This window comes from Oncorhynchus kisutch, linkage group LG30 (assembly GCF_002021735.2).
Source record: "Oncorhynchus kisutch isolate 150728-3 linkage group LG30, Okis_V2, whole genome shotgun sequence".
NCBI lineage: Eukaryota > Metazoa > Chordata > Actinopteri > Salmoniformes > Salmonidae > Oncorhynchus > Oncorhynchus kisutch.
The window spans coordinates 24399459-24417572 of record NC_034203.2 but is presented as its reverse complement, the minus strand read 5'-3'; the positions used below and the strand labels follow the sequence as shown (position 1 = coordinate 24417572).

Sequence of the window (18114 nt, the reverse complement as noted above, 5' to 3'; positions counted from 1 at the left end):
ACCATCTGATCATTTATCACTCCAGTGTTAATCTGCAAAATTGTAATTATTTGCCTACCTCCTCATGCCTTTTGCACACATTGTATATAGACCCCCCCTTTGTTTTCTACTGTGTTATTGACTTGTTAATTGTTTACTCCATGTGTAACTCTTTGTTGTATGCTCACACTGCTATGCTTTATCTTGGCCAGGTCGCAGTTGCAAATGAGAACTTGTTCTCAACTAGCCTACCTGGTTAAATAAAGGTGAAATATATATATATTTTTTTTAAACTGGAAAACTCACCTCAGGCCGAGTTATGATCAACTGAACAAAGAACATATTGGAATAAATTAGGCTAATGCAATTGAAGGCATGTTTCAAATTGTTCTTTAATAAAACTCCCAAAGTCATATCCAATCTTTATAATCAATTTAAAGCAATAGCCATGTGTTGGAAACTTGATCATTTCAGCACCATTTGGATTGGGACAATGCCATCACACTGCTCTGAGTCTAAGAAAAGCATTATTTTCACTGAATCTCCATTTGGCTATTTGGCTACAATTTTTCTGAGGCTGGGAAAATGTTAGCTAAGTTGAGGTGAGATTTAGTCTAGTTTGAGCAGAACTGATTAGCACATTTTGATAGCATGTTAAGTAGTTTATCGGAAAATTTCATCCAAAACTATCTTTTGGTATTTCTTAAATTAATCCATTGTTGATATAGTCCCAAAATGTTTTGCATTTTGGCACTAAAAGCCTGTGACTTGTCTGATAAACAATTCATGTGATTTTGTTTCACTGTATCTCCATCTATATTTGGTTAATTGATCTCTGTCTGGGCAAGTGACGGTGGTAGTCCCTCCACATAGTACAACTGTTGCTATGCTAGCCGCCACTCACCGCCTGACCCACGACCACTGCACAATGCAGAGGACAGTAACACAGTGACCAAAATCAAACTCCTGTTGCAAATATTAGTTTTGTTTAATTCACTAATAATAAGGCTTGTGTCGATGAGCCCGGACATGCATGCAATAAGTTAGCTAGCTAGCTTGCCAAGTAGATAGCTATGTGACCTGTTAGCAAAGATTACAATAACTAACCTATTCACCTGTGGTGTTGCTAGCTAGCTGTATCAGCTAAATTATGGGGTATAGGGTGTAGATTTGTGGGGGGGAAATGTTGTCTTTATTTCATTTTCAATAAATTTGCTAAAATGTAGCTACTTAAGAATCTACCTGCAAGTTTATGGACCAAGAAAGCTGTAGATCAGTACGTGTTAGTGGTGCGCGGGTCAGCTGTTTGTCCCCCCACACCAGCCACAATTGCTAAATAACCCATTCACAACCACCCGACAAAGTGAAAATCTGAGTTCCGCCATCTCTGCTTCTTTTGCAGAGCAAAGACATTTAGGGACCGGAGAGAAAATGCAATAACAAAAAAATTATAAACTGGAAACATTTTTTGGTGTAAAATTTCCTCCGGTTGAAAGGAAATAGAAAGCTGTGAAAATGACCCAACATGTTTCTGATAAAATGTCATATCAGGTTGGATGCACATTTGATGTGCTTGAAATCAGTGGCGGTCAGCGTAGGTGCACACAGGTCGAGAGACAAATTTGAGGTGACAGACAGCGACACATGGATGTATGATGTAATAAATGGATGTTTAAAAAAAAAAATTCTGCGGAATGAATACACCTCTGATCACGCGTAAACACACAGCCACGATGTATTCCTTCTCACATCCATGCGCTCTCCTCTGCTCACTTCTTCCCTTCGCTTGTGGACTTCAATGCTATACTAGATTCATTCTCTGATCCTTTGATTAGGTGGACAACATGTCAGTTAATGCTGCAAAGAAAAATACATATCTCAGACTGGCCAATAAAAATAAAAGACTAAAATGGGCAAAAGAACACAGACACTGGACAGAGGAACACTACCTAGAAGGCCAGCATCCCAAAAATTGCCTCTTCACTCTTGATGTTGAGACTGGTGTATTGAGGGTACCATTTAATGAGCTGCCAGTTGAGGACTTGTGAGGGGTCTGTTTGTCAAACTAGACACTCTAATGTACTTGTCCTCTTGCTCAGATGTGCACCGGGGCCTCCCACTCCTCTTTCTACTCTGGTTAGAGACAGTTTGAGCTGTTCTGTGAAGGAATAGTACACAGCGTTTTATGAGATCGTCAGTTTCTCAGCACTTTCTTGCATGGAATAGCCTTCATTTCTCATAACAAAAATAGACTGACGAGTTTCAGAAGAAAGCCTTTGTTTCTGGCACTTTGAGCCTGTAATCGAACCCACAAATGCTGATGCTCCAGATACTCAACTAGTCTAAAGAAGGCCAGTTGTATTGCTTCTTTAATCAGGACAACAGGTTTCAGCTGTGCTAACATACTTGCAAAAGGGTTTTCTAATGATCAATTAGCCTTTTAAAATTATAAACTTGAATTAGCTAACACAACATGCCATTGGAACACAGGAGTGATGGTTGCTGATAATGGGCCTCTGTACGCCTATGTAGATATTCCATTTATTTATTTTAAATCAGCCATTTCCAGCTACAATAGTAATTTACAACATTAACCATGTCTACACCGTATTTCTGATCAATTTGAAGTTATTTTAATGGAATTTTTTTTTTTGCTTTTCTTTCAAAAACAAGGACATTTCTAAGTGATCCCAAACTTTTGAACGGTAGTGTATTTATCCACTCCTGTTCCCGAGTCAAAATGTACATCTGGTGTTTATGTTACCTTTATTTAACTAGGCAAGTCAGTTAAGAACAAATTCTTATTTTCAATGACAGCCTAGGAACAGTGGGTTAACTGCCTGTTCAGGGGCAGAACGACAGAGTTGTACCTTGTCAGCTCGGGGGTTTCAACTTGCAACCTTCCGGTTACTAGTCCAACGCTCTAAACACTAGGCTACCCTGCCGCCCCAGTGTATAACTTTAGTGCAGGAAATTCTTAATACTGTAGTAGTTAATATTAAAGGGAAAAGTTCACCAGTTTTGAATGTTACATGGTTTTTATAAATCTCTGAGTGATGTTCTATCGATTCCCTGGATAATTTCATGTGTTCACGTGTATTGGAGTTATTGGCGTTCATGCAGGCAGAAATCCTTCCGGTATGACGTATGTGTATTTATTAGGCAGCAGCTACTCTTCCTAGCACTGTGATAAAGTTGCTCTCGCTTCACTGTTAATAGGAATATGACTTTTAGATCATGAAAACATCTATAATACATGTCAGATTTCAATACTAGCCGATGTCATAACTCGGGAGGATGTCTTCTCTCAAATGAGCCATTTATCATATTTTTGCAATTCATCCCAAAGGTGTTCAAAGGGGTTGAGGTAAGGGCTCTGTGCAAGCCAGTCAAGTTCCTCCACACCGATGTCGACAAAACCATTTCTGTATGGACCTCGCTTTGCGCACGGGGGCATTCTCAAGCTAAAACAGGAAAGGGCCTTCCCCAAACTGTTGCCACAAAGTTGGAAGCACAGAATGGTAATTGTATGTTGTAGCATTAAGATGTCCCTTCACTGGAACTAAGTAGCCTAGCCCGAACCATGAAGAACATCCCCAGACCATTATTCCTCCTCCAGCAAACTTTACAGTTTGCACTACGCATTCGGGCAGGTAGCATTCTCCTGGCATCCACCAAACCCAGATTTGTCCGTCGGACTGCCAGATGGTGAAGCGTGATTCATCACTCCAGAGAATGCATTTCCACTGCTCCAGAGTCCAATTGCAGTGAGCTTTACACTACTTCAGCCGACGCTTGGCATTGCGCATAGTGATATTAGACTTGTGTGTGGCTGCTCGGCCATAGAAACTAGAGGTCGACCGATTATGATTTTTCAACGCAGATACCGATATTGATTACTGGAGGACCAAAAAAGCCGATACCGATTAATCGGCTGATTTTTAAAATGTATTTGTAATAATGACAATTACAACAATACTGAATGAACACTTATTTTAACTTAATATAATACATCAATAAAATCAATTTAGCCTCAAATAAATAATTAAACATGTTCAATTTGGTTTAAATAATCAAAAACAAAGTGTTGGATGAAAGTAAAAGTGCAATATGCTCAGAACATGAGAACATATGAAAGCTGGTGGTTCCTTTTAACATGAGTCTTCAATATTCCCAGTTAAGAAGTTTTAGGTTGTAGTTATTATAGGAATTATAGGACTATTTCCCTCTATACCATTTGTATTTCATTAACCTTTGACTATTGGATGTTCTTATAGGCACTTTAGTATTGCCAGTGTAACAGTATAGCTTTACTTATTTTCCACCATAATTTGCAAATAAATTCATAAAATTGCAGATTCAGTCTTCCCAGCCTGGTGCAGGTCTACAATTTTGTTTATGGTGTCCTTTGACAGCTCTTTGGTCTTGGCCATAGTGGAGTTTGGAGTGTGACTGTTTGAGGTTGTGGACAGGTGTCTTTTATACTGATAACAAGTTCAAACAGGTGCCATTAATACAGGTAACGAGTGGAGGACAGAGGAGCCTCTTAAAGAAGTACAGGTCTGTGAGAGCCAGAAATCTTGCTTGTTTGTAGGTGACCAAATTGTCCACCATAATTTGCAAATAAAATTATAAAAAATCCAACAATGTGATTTTCTGGATTTTTTTTTCTCATTTTGTCTGTCATAGTTGAAGTGTACCTATGAAAATTACAGGCCTCTCATCTTTTTAAGTGGGAGAACTTGCACAATTGGTGGCTGACTAAATACTTTTTTGCCCCACTGTATGTCTGCCAGCTGTTCTGTGCATGCTATGAGAATGTGCCCTGGAATACCTTTGGGCCCTGCGGCCTTGCAGGTGTTGACCTGACTAAAGACCTTTCTCACTTCTGCCCCGGCGAGCGAGATCACCCAATCCTCTGGGTCAGTGACGGTTTCACACCCGGCACGATGTAGTTGTTGTCAAAGCGTGCATAAAATGCATTGAGTTTGTCTGGTAGAGTGGCATCGTTGGGCAGACTGTAGCCCCTGCCAAATGCGGCGGGCGTCAGAGCCTGTGTAGTATGATTTCACCTTATTCCAATATTGTCATTTTGCTCATTTGATGTCTCTGAGGAGGAGACTTCTTGTACTTATTCCTGTCCTCGGCCGTAGCCTCAGGGTTGTCTGCGTTAGCTCTGTGTGCAGTAGCCCTGTCCTTTAGTTTAGCGCCAACCTCTGTGATAATCCAGGGTTTTTGATTGGGGAAGCAGTGAACCCTCACCGTGGGGACAACGTCGCCGATACATTTTCTACTGAAGCCGGTGACGGGGGTGGTTAGCTGGTCAATGCTAGTTTGGTGGCTGCATATGAAACACGCCAGGGTCCAACGTTACATTTGCTTTCTCACTGGCCAAAAATCTACTTGCCCAAATAGCATTTCTACTGGCCAGGACATGGTGTTGTTCTTAAATGCATTGGGGTCATGCAGAGCCTATAGGTTGGCAAGCTCTCTCTAGATATATTCAGCTATTAATAGGCTATGTTTGGTTAGGTATGTATTAGTCATTACTCTTCTTTAGAGTGGCATTGTATTCATATTTTTTTCTTCTTCTAAAGTATGTCATTATGAGAATATTTGAAAATAGGACACTGCTCCTTAAAGACAAATGTTCCAAAAGACATCTTGACAATTTATTAACTAGGTAAGTCAGTTAAGAACAAATTCTTATTTACAATGACGGCCTACACCGGGCCAATTGTGCGCCTCCCTATGGGACTCCCAATCACAGCCGGATGCGATTCAGCCTGGATTCAAAACAGGTACTGAAGTGACGCCTCTTGAACTGAGATGCAACGTCTTAGACCACTCGGGAGCTACAGCAGGCTAGCCAAGAACAATGCTAAGTGTCTTTTTGTAGCTTTCATTTGCAGACAATTAACAGCAGCCAGCACATTGCTGTTCACTGTTGAAGGTTAACTTTAATAAATACATTTCCCTAAAATAAATAAGCTCAATGAGTAGATTGATGGGTGCTTATTTTTGCTCTGGAAGGCTTGCGTGTGTTGTGAAGGCATCACCTCATATACTGCTCGATTGCTCCATAAATTGGGACTTGTGGGAGTGTGGTGGTGCTTGAATGAACGGCCAATCATATTACTCAAATACAAATAGCATGACATTTACAAGTTTAGTCTTCAATGGTAGACCAAGACAGAGCAGGTAAATGTTGAACTGGAATGCCAAAATGCTCAGGCCAGTGACTGACGAGATCCACTGGCTGGACACAACGTGATTGTTGGACTCTACACGCATTTTTTTTTAATGAATGTGCCAGAAAAACAATAGGCTAAGTGAATTTATTTTCGATTCACATCTACCAGATTATATAGGACGTGCAAATTCATATTCTCTCCCTCCGTGTAAAGAAATTAGACTGCAACCACAGCCCACACAACACACACACCGGGTACAAAGAGGCGGAACAGAAAGCAGAATGTCAAAACCAGCAGTGTTTCCCTGTCATCGCTCACTTTGTGATTGACAGGCGCCTGTGCTATCAATAGATCTCTAGAAGATGCATATCATTCATTCTAGTGGGAGAGAGCTCGGCAGACTTCTCTGACTAGCGAATTGAAAAGTAGCCTACTTAATTTAAGTGGGAAAAGTACCCTGCTGAAAATGAGCAATTGGCTGTATAGCCGACAGCCGGCGCTTGTGGAAAACTCTGCTGTCTATCATTATAGTCATGATAAGCCTGCTGTTAGGTCTTAGTGTATGAGGAGGATCTGGACAGCTCATTTTAATAACTTTAATTAACATTATATTGGGTGGAAGAAATACAGAATACAGCCTGATCGCACAATCAATCTTGCATTGTGCTATGCCACAACTCACGGCACCAAACAGACTAGGCCTGATAGGGAATTTGGGAGCACTGAATGTACAGTAGCTTTTTCCTATTTTGTTGCCTTACAACCTGGAATTAAAATGGATTTTTGGGGGTTTGTATCATTTGATTTACACATGCCTACCACTTTATTATTGTGAAATAAACAAGAAATGAGACAAAAAAATCTGAAAACTTGAGCGTTCATAACTATTCACCCCCCCCCAAAGTCAATACTTTGTCGAGCCACCTTTTGCAGCAATTACAGCTGCAAGTCTCTTAGGGTATGTCTCTATAAGCTTGGCACATCTAGCCACTGGGATTTTTGCCCATTCTTCAAGGCAAAACTGCTCCAGCTCCTTCAAGTTGGATGGGTTCCGCTGGTGTACAGAAAACTTTAAGTTATACCACAGATTCTCAATTGGATTGAGGTCTGGGCTTTGACTAGGCCATTCCAAGACATTTAAACGTTTCCCCTTAAACCACCCGAGTGCTGCTTTGGCAGTATGCTTAGGGTCATTGTCCTGCTGGAAGGTGAACCTCCATCCCAGTCTCAAATCTCTGGAAGACTGAAACAGGTTTCCCACAAGAATTTCCCTGTATTTAGCACCATACATCATTCCTTCAATTCTGACCAGTTTCCCAGTCCCTGCCAATGAAAAACATTCCCACAGCATGATGCTGCCACTACCATGCTTCACTGTGGGGATGGTGAGAGATTTTGGATTTGGGCCAGACATAGCGTTTTCCTCGATGGCCAAAAAGCTCAATCTTAGTCTCATCTGACCAGAGTACCTTCTTCATATATTTGGGGAGTCTCCCACAAGCCTTTTGGTGAAACCAAACGTGTTTGCTTATTTTTTTCTTAAGCAATGGCTTTTTCTCTGGCCACTCTTCCATAAAGTCCAGCTCTGTGGCGTGTACGGCTTAAAGTGGTCCTATGGACAGATACTCCAATCTCCGCTGTAGAGTTTTGCAGCTCCTTCAGGGTTATCTTTGGTCTCTTTGTTGGCTCTCTGATTAATGCCCTCCTTGACTTGTCCATGAGTTTTGGTGGGCGGCCCTCTCTTGGCAGGTTTGTTGTTGTGCCATACTCTTTAAAAAAATATATATAATGGTTTTAATGGTGCTCCGTGGGATGTTCAAAGTTTCAAAGAACCCAACCCTGATTTGTACTTCACAACTTTATCCCTGACCTGTTTGGAGAGCTCCTTGGTCTTCATGGTGCCGCTTGCTTGGTGGTACAGACCCTAGGGCCTTTCAGAACAGGTGTATATATACTGAGATCATGTGACAGATCACGTGACACTTAGATTGCACACAGATGGACTTTATTTAACTAATTATGTGACTTCTGAAGGTAATTGATTGCACCAGATCTTATTTAGGGGCTTCATAACAAAGGGGGTGAGTACATACCCTTTTCCGTTTTTATTATTTTGAATTTTTTGAAACAAGTACTTTTTTTCATTTCACTTCACCAATTTGGACTATTTTGGGTTTGTCCATCACATGAAATCCCAATAAAAATCTATTTAAATGACAGGTTATTATGCAACAAAATAGGAAAAACCCCAAGGGAGAGGAACAATTTTGCAAGGCAATTTTGCAAGGCACATTCTGAATATGTAAGACTTCCCTGAATTCCCTCATCAAACACCCTTTGATTTGTATTTGTAAATCGATTTATTGCATTAGAATTTAGATATACAGGTAATTTCCAAGGGGCTTAAGTAAAATGACTGCCATAAAGATTTGCACATAGGAGAGATATGCGCAAACATGACAGATATGGCAAACCTGCAACACTATATTTGGAAGCACTTAGGTCACTTTACTTTTGGCAGGGATTTGACGACAAGAAAAGTGTGAAAAGTTCTCACATGTAGAAAGCGAGTTGTAGTAGTAGAAAAGAAGTTCTCACACTGGCCAGCTAATTCTACTATTTGAGCGATGAATGGGTGTACACCGCAATAGTGTTGCAAATATAGAGTAATCTAGGGCTAGGGTTTCGATTATTTACTTTGGACAAACTATGGTTTTACATATGGTTAACATATTATGGTTACCATACTATATTTTTCTGCAGCCTTGAAAGGCAGGCATCAAGATGGCCGAACGAGAGGCTGACAGTGATTTTTAGAAATCGCTTTCTATGGGTACAAACCTTTTTTTCTAGAAATACAAATCGCTTTCTAAGCGTGCAATTTCTTTTTTCTTGTCATCAAATCCCTGCCAAAAGTCAGGTGACCTAAGCGCTTCTAAATATGGAGTTGCAGGCTTGCCATATCTGTCATGTTTGCGCAAATCTCTCCTATGTGAAAATCTTTATGGCAGTCACTTTACTTAAGGCCCTTGGAAATTACCTGCAAATCAAAGGGTGTTTGTTTGTGGACAGTGAATTGCATTTGTGGATAGTGCATATCTAAATTCTAATGCAATAAATCGATTTACAAATACAAATCAAAAGGTGTTTGTTTGTGGATAGTGAATTAACTATACATTCATGTACAAACTAGAGGTCGACCGATTAATCGGAATGGCCGATAAATTAGGGCCGATTTCAAGCTTTCATAACAATTGGAAATCTGAAATTTGGGCGCCAATTTTTATTCCCCCCCCCCCCCCTTTATTTAATCTTTATTTAACTTGGCAAGTCCGTTAAGAACACATTCTTATTTTCAATGACGGCCTAGAAACGGTGGGTTAACTGCCTCGTTCAGGGGCAGAACGACAGATTTTCAACTTGTCAGCTCGGGGAATCCAATCTTGCAACCTTACAGTTAACTAGTCCAACGCAATAACGACCTGCCTCCCTCTTGTTGCACTCCACAAGTGCAGGAGACTGCCTGTTACGCAAATGCAGTTAGCCAAGGTAAGTTGCTAGCTAGCATTAAACTTATCTTATAACAAACAATCGATAATAATCCCTACTTAACTACACATGGTTGATGATATTACTAGATATTATCTAACGTGTCCTGCGTTGCATATAATCTGACTAAGCATACAAGTATCTAAGTATCTGACTGAGAGGTGGTAGGCAAAAGCAGGCGGGTAAACATTCATTCAAACAGCACTCTCGTGCGTTTTGCCAGCAGCTCTTTGTTGTGCGTCAAGCATTGCGCTGTTTATGACTTCAAGCCTATCAACTCCCAAGATGAGGCTGGTGTAACCGAGGTGAAATGGCTGGCTAGTTAGCGCGCGCTACTCGCTCTGAGCCTTGGGGTGGTTGTTTCCCTTGCTCTGCATGGGTAACGCTGCTTCGATGTGGTGGCTGTTGTCGTTGTGTTGCTGGTTCGACCCCAGGGAGGAGCGAGGAGAGGGACGGAAGCTATACTGTTACACTGGCAATACTAAAGTGACTATAAGAACATCCAATAGTCAACGGTTAATTAAATAGAAATGGTATAGAAGGAAATAGACCTATAATTTCTATAATAACTACAACCTAAAACTTTTTACCTGGGAATATTGAAGACTCATGTTAAAAGGAACCACATCAATGAGGTCGCTCTTGCTGCTGGTGAGTCCCTGATCCACCTCTACGCAGACGACACCATTCTGTATACTTCCGGCCCTTCTTTGGACACTGTGTTAACAACCCTCCAGGCAAGCTTCAATGCCATACAACTCTCCTTCCGTGGCCTCCAATTGCTCTTAAATACAAGTAAAACTAAATGCATGCTCTTCAACCGATCGCTACCTGCACCTTCCCGCCTGTCCAACATCACTACTCTGGACGGCTCTGACTTAGAATACGTGGACAACTACAAATACTTAGGTGTCTGGTTAGACTGTAAACTCTCCTTCCAGACCCATATCAAACATCTCCAATCCAAAGTTAAATCTAGAATTGGCTTCCTATTTCGCAACAAAGCATCCTTCACTCATGCTGCCAAACATACCCTTGTAAAACTGACCATCCTACCAATCCTCGACTTACAAAATAGCCTCCAATACCCTACTCAACAAATTGGATGCAGTCTATCACAGTGCAATCCGTTTTATCACCAAAGCCCCATATACTACCCACCATTGCGACCTGTACGCTCTCGTTGGCTGGCCCTCGCTTCATACTCGTCGCCAAACCCACTGGCTCCATGTCATCTACAAGACCCTGCTAGGTAAAGTCCCCCCTTATCTCAGCTCGCTGGTCACCATAGCATCTCCCACCTGTAGCACACGCTCCAGCAGGTATATCTCTCTAGTCACCCCCAAAACCAATTCTTTCTTTGGCCGCCTCTCCTTCCAGTTCTCTGCTGCCAATGACTGGAACGAACTACAAAAATCTCTGAAACTGGAAACACTTATCTCCCTCATTAGCTTTAAGCACCAACTGTCAGAGCAGCTCACAGATTACTGCACCTGTACATAGCCCACCTATAATTTAGCCCAAACAACTACCTCTTTCCCAACTGTATTTAATTTTTATTTATTTATTTATTTTGCTCCTTTGTTCTCAACTTGCCTACCTGGTTAAATAAAGGTAAAATAAATAAATAAATATGTTCTCATGTTCTGAGCAAGGAACTGAAACGTTAGCTTTCTTACATGGCACATATTTTACATGGAACAAATTCCACTTTTACTTTCTTCTCCAACACTTTGTTTTTGCATTATTTAAACCAAATTGAACACGTTTCATAATTTACTTACTTATTTACTAAATAGATTTTATTGATGTATTATATTAAGTTAAAATAAGTGTTCATTCAGTATTGTTGCAATTGTCATTATTACAAATACATTAAAAAAAAAATTATATAATTTAAAAAATAGGCCGATTAATCGGTATCGGCTTTTTTGGTCCTCCAATAATCAGTATCGGCGTTGAAAAATCATAATCGGTCGACCTCTAGTACATACTACCGCAATTGGGCCGACCAACCAGTGTTCCCGCACATTGGCTAACCGGGCTATCTGCATTGTGTCCCACCCACCACCCGCCAACCCCTCTTTTACACTACTGCTACTCTCTGTTCATCATATATGCATATAGTCACTTTAACCATATCTACAAGTACATACTACCTCAATCAGCCTGACTAACCTGTATGCAGCCACTCTACTGTATATAGCCTCGCTACTGTTATTTTTCACTGTCTTTTTACTGTTGTTTTATTTCTTTACTTACCTATTGTTCACCTAATACCTTTTTTGCACTTAGAGCCTGTAAGTCAGCATTTCATTGTAAGGTGTTGTATTCGGCACACATGACAAATAAACTTTGATTTGGAATTGAATTTGTGGATAGTGATTTACATTTGTGGATAGTGATTTACATTTGTGGATAGTGATTTACATTTGTGGATAGTGATTTACATTTGTGGATAGTAATTTACATTTGTGGATAGTAATTTACATTTGTGGATAGTGATTTACATTTGTGGATAGTGATTTACATTTGTGGATAGTAATTTACATTTGTGGATAGTAATTTACATTTGTGGATAGTGATTTACATTTGTGGATAGTGATTTACATTTGTGGATAGTAATTTACATTTGTGGATAGTGATTTACATTTGTGGATAGTGATTTACATTTGTGGATAGGGATTTACATTTGTGGATAGGGATTTACATTTGTGGATAGTGATTTACATTTGTGGATAGTAATTTACATTTGTGGATAGTAATTTACATTTGTGGATAGTGATTTACATTTGTGGATAGTGATTTACATTTGTGGATAGTGATTTACATTTGTGGATAGTGATTTACATTTGTGGATAGGGATTTACATTTGTGGATAGTGATTTACATTTGTGGATAGTGATTTACATTTGTGGATAGTGATTTACATTTGTGGATAGTGATTTACATTTGTGGATAGTGATTTACATTTGTGGATAGTGATTTACATTTGTGGATAGTGATTTACATTTGTGGATAGTGATTTACATTTGTGGATAGTGATTTACATTTGTGGATAGTGATTTACATTTGTGGATAATGATTTACATTTGTGGATTGGTGATTTACATTTGTGGATAGTGATTTACATTTCTGGTTTGGTAAATTACATTTGTGGATTGGTACTTATTTGTACAGATCATGATACACAAATACAAAATGCATGTTGTGTTCACACAATACATTTGGCATGATATTGATCCCATACAGTTTCTCTCTACATGTGTGAAACTGGAAGGGGCAGTGAGTGGAGTAGAGGATGTAGGGGCCAGATCGAGGACGGCTGACTTCAGAGCTAAAGCATCAAGTATAGTTTAGGGATATAACCCTTGGTGTTCAGCCACTGGCCTCGAGGGAGGCCCCTCCCCTCCAATCAATAGAGAGATGAAAGGCTGGTACACCAAGTGCCCTAGAAGTTCTTTACCATCACACAGGCCTAATCACCAGTCTCCCATCACACAGGCCTAATCACCAGCCTCCCATCACACATGCCTAATCACCAGCCTCCCATCACACAGGACTAATCACCAGCCTCCCATCACACAGGACTAATCACCAGCCTCCCACCACACAAGACTAATCACCAGCCTCACATCACACAGGCCTAATCACCAGCCTCACATCACACAGGCCTAATCACCAGCCTCACATCACACAGGCCTAATCACCAGCCTCCCATCACACAGGCCTAATCACCAGCCTCCCATCACACAGGACTAATCACCAGCCTCCCATCACACAGGACTAATCACCAGCCTCCCATCACACAGGACTAATCACCAGCCTCCCATCACACAGGACTAATCACCAGCCTCCCATCACACAGGCCTAATCACCAGCCTCACATCACACAGGACTAATCACCAGCCTCCCATCACACAGGCCTAATCACCAGCCTCCCATCACACAGGACTAATCACCAGCCTCCCACCACACAAGACTAATCACCAGTCTCACATCACACAGGCCTAATCACCAGCCTCACATCACACAGGCCTAATCACCAGCCTCCCATCACACAGGACTAATCACCAGCCTCCCATCACACAGGACTAATCACCAGCCTCCCATCACACAGGACTAATCACCAGCCTCCCATCACACAGGACTAATCACCAGCCTCCCATCACACAGGACTAATCACCAGCCTCCCATCACACAGGACTAATCACCAGCCTCCCATCACACAGGACTAATCACCAGCCTCCCATCACACAGGCCTAATCACCAGCCTCACATCACACAGGACTAATCACCAGCCTCCCATCACACAGGCCTAATCACCAGACTCACATCACACAGGCCTAATCACCAGTCTCCCATCACACAGGCCTAATCACCAGTCTCCCATCACACAGGCCTAATCACCAGCCTCCCACCACACAGGCCTAATCACCAGCCTTCCATCACACAGGCCTAATCACCAGCCTCCCATCACACAGGCCTAATCACCAGCCTCCCATCACACAGGCCTAATCACCAGCCTCCCATCACACAGGCCTAATCATCAGCCTCCCATCACACAGGCCTAATCACCAGCCTCCCATCACACAGGCCTAATCACCAGCCTCCCATCACACAGGCCTAATCATCAGCCTCCCATCACACAGGCCTAATCACCAGCCTCCCATCACACAGGCCTAATCATCAGCCTCCCATCACACAGGCCTAATCACCAGCCTCCCATCACAGCCAGCAGCTCACACAGCAGCATCACAAGAAAACAACACCACTGCTGCTTAGGACAGGAGCCCCCACACATACAAATAGGATTTCAAAGTTGTTCGCTCCCTTTCCTGTCTGTGTTTCTGTGTGTCTGTGAACGCGAGAGTGTGTGGTAAAGTAAGGAGCAGGGGTGTTTTAAAAGTAAGGAGCAGGGGTGTTTTAGCCACGAATGTCGAAGCACAGACCCGTCACTGTTTTACTGCCTGGATATCCGTAGGGCTGGGCAATATGTAGAATTCATTCAATTAATTACAATGTATGTTTTTATGAGCGTTTATGTCCGCTTCTCATATTGTCTTTTTGGTGATGTTCGCTCCTTCTGTGCTGTGCACGTTCCCATTTACACCAGAGATCTGTATATAATGACGAGATGCTCCGTCCCCTAACAATGGGAGTTGTCCCAAAGGCAGGCCACAAGCTTAGCTTCAAAATAAGCTCATATGGCTTATTTTGGACAGATTTTGGCGAGAGTGGAACATCTCGCTTCGCCTCTTTCTCCCAAGCCCCTCCCCTACCAATTACAACAACAAAGATGAGAGATCACTTCTTCCTCTCTGACAAACGGTTTCAACTCGCTATTTGCATTTGAGGTTTGGTTCAACAGAAGTCATATGGACACCACAACACATGGAGACATTCTTTATTGTAATAGAGAAGTTAACCTTTCCAACCGTTTCAACTCCTCACATTGAGCAGAGCAGACACTACTAAAACGAATGAACATTCATTCTGGAAAATGAATGCTCAGTTTGTCGCACTCACAATAAGATACCACATATGGCTACCAGCATTTTAGTCAAATAAAGATTGCTATACTAGCTGTTTAGTGTGTGTTTTATAAACCTGCAAGAACCATATAACAAGTACATAAGGAATTGGCAACTCATTCTGAGAAATAAGGTAGACCACTACATTTCAACATCTGAACAAAGTGGACAGGCTATCATGACGTTGGAGACAGACAGAAGGGTCTATTCATAACAATTCAACTGTTTTGCCTTGTTAGCAGAATTCAGAGACAGTGAAATTACACCTAGATCTAAATGAACTAAACTTTAAATATTAGCTGGCTACTCACTAGCACGTGGACTTGTGCTTGAGAGATGGTTTATGAGACCCGTGTTCATTTTCTATAATGCCTGCTACATATACATTATGCATGGTTCTGGTTAAATCTGTAACAAAACTCACATTTTTATAGACGGACCTGAAAGCCAGATCAGTGATTAAAAAAAGCTATTTTGATCATGATTAAAATCATAAGGGTCTTATGGTTGTGGAAGGAATATATTCAGCATTGGTATAATTACACAAACTCTGAATTCATTACATTATTGCTGACTGTTTTAAATGCAGTGGATTTTACCTTTAACTGTATAACAAAGCTTATTTAGAGAAAACATATTTCTTTAAATGAAGATATATATTGTGAAGTTTGGAGAAAAAAAAAATCAAGATATGAGTTTTAGGCCATATTGCCCAGCCCTAGTTATCCGTCATCATCAGCACTGCTCCCCTCCTTCCACCACAGATTCCTGATCTGTCTGCCTGTGTCTTGTCAGGTCTAGTCTAGACAGAGGGTGGACATCCAGGTTAGGTCCCATAGTAATACCCTGCAGCTCATTCACCTGCTACAGCACTCTACCTCAGGCAGCCAAGCCCCACAGGCCTGAGTGGATATGTACTGCCCCTCCTAGGGTCAGTAGAGCAGGGTCACTCCGTTCAGGGTCACTCCTTTCATGCTAGAGACGTAGCCTGCATAGCTACTAGTATGCATGTGAGCAATAGGCTCTGTTGCCCATGGAAACTATTGAGAAGAGAAGCCTTGCTAAGGTATAATAACAGAGGAGGAATATAGGCCAGGGGCGTGCTCAATAGAGAATATTTCTTAAAAGGGAGTGAAATAGGGAGGTTCTAACTAGAGGTCGACCGATTAATCAAGTTCATAACAATCGGTAATCGGCCTTTTTGGACGCTGAATATGGCTGATTACATTGCAATCCATGAGGAAACTGCGTGGCAGGCTGACCACCTGTTACGCGAGTGCAGCATCAAAAGGACCTTGTGGCTGCAATGAGCCAAGGTTAGTTACTAGCTAGCATTAAAAACTTATCTTATAGAAAACAATCAATCTTAACATAATCTCTAGTTAACTACACATAGTTGATGATATTACAAGGTTAATTAGCTTGTCCTGCGTTGCAAATAATCAATGCGGTGCCTGTTAATTTATCATTGAATCACAGCCTAATTCAACTTTGCCAAACGGGGGATGATTTAACAAAAGTGCATTCTAGAAAAAAACACATTCGCTTCACAAATGTACCTAACCATAAACATCAATGCCTTTCTTAAAATCAATACACAGAAGTATATATTTTTAAACCTGCATATTTAGTTCAAATAAATACATGTTAGAAGGCAATATTAACAATGGAAATTGTGTCACTTCTCTTGCGTTCAGTGCACGCAAAGTCAGGGTATATGCAACAATTTGGGCCGCCTGGCTCATTAACGAACTGTGTTTCTTCCTAACAAAGACCGTAATTAATTTGCCGGGATTGTACATAATTATGACATAACATTGAAGGTTGTGCAATGTAACAGCAATATTTAGACTTAGGGTTGCCATCCGTTAGATAAAATACGGAACGGTTCCGTATTTCACTGAAAGAATAAATGTTTTGTTTTCTAAATGATAGTTTCCGGATTTGACCATATTAATGACCAAAGGCTCGTATTTCTGTGCGTTTATTATAATTAAGTCTATGATTTGATATTTGACAGAGCAGTCTGACTGAGTGGTGGTAGGCAGCAGCAGGCTCGTAAGCATTCATTCAAACAGCTCTTTACTGCGTTAGCGAGCAGCTCTTAGCAATGCTTGACCCAAAGCGCTGTTTATGACTTCAAGCCTATCAACTCCCGAGATTAGGCTGGCAATACTAAAGTGTCTATAAGAAAATCCAATAGTCAAAGGTATATGAAATACAAATGGTATAGAGAGAAATAGTTGACGCGTCATAATTCCTATAATAACTACAAACTAAAACTTCTTAACTGGGAATATTGAAGAACTGGGAATATTGAACCACCAGCTTTAATATGTTCTCATGTTCTGATTAAGGAACTTAAACGTTAGCTTTCTTACATGGCACATATTGCACTTTTACTTTCTTGTCCAACAATGTGTTTTTGCATTATTTAAACCAAATTGAACATGTTAATTATATATTTGAGACTAAATAGATTTTGTTTATGTATTATATTAAGTTCAAATAAAAGGGTTCATTATTTATTCAGTATTGATGTAATTCTCATTATTACAAATATATATCAAAATCGTCAGATTAATTGGTATGGGCTTTTTTTGGTCCTCCAATAATAGGTATAGAAAAATCATAATCGGTCGACCTTCTAACCTGTACTTCTAATTAACAGCACAGATTTTTGTTTTCCATTGCAAAACATTTTGCCAAAGTGTGGTGTACTGTACCCTACTGAACACGAACCAGTAGGCAGGTGTTCTGTTCACCCAGGTCATGCTATGAAACAAGGACAGAGAGCAACAAGAAACTCCATCTCCTCAGGAGAACCAACGGAAGAATAGGCTACAAAGTGCTGCTTT

General features: G+C 40.9%; 1 protein-coding gene across 5 annotated transcripts in view; it reads right to left on the bottom strand.

Annotated features, from left to right (window-relative positions):
• The window catches only part of LOC109875158 (histone-lysine N-methyltransferase 2C), a 147661-nt gene that overhangs the window by 51808 nt on the left and 77739 nt on the right, over positions 1 to 18114 (bottom strand). The window lies entirely within an intron of this gene.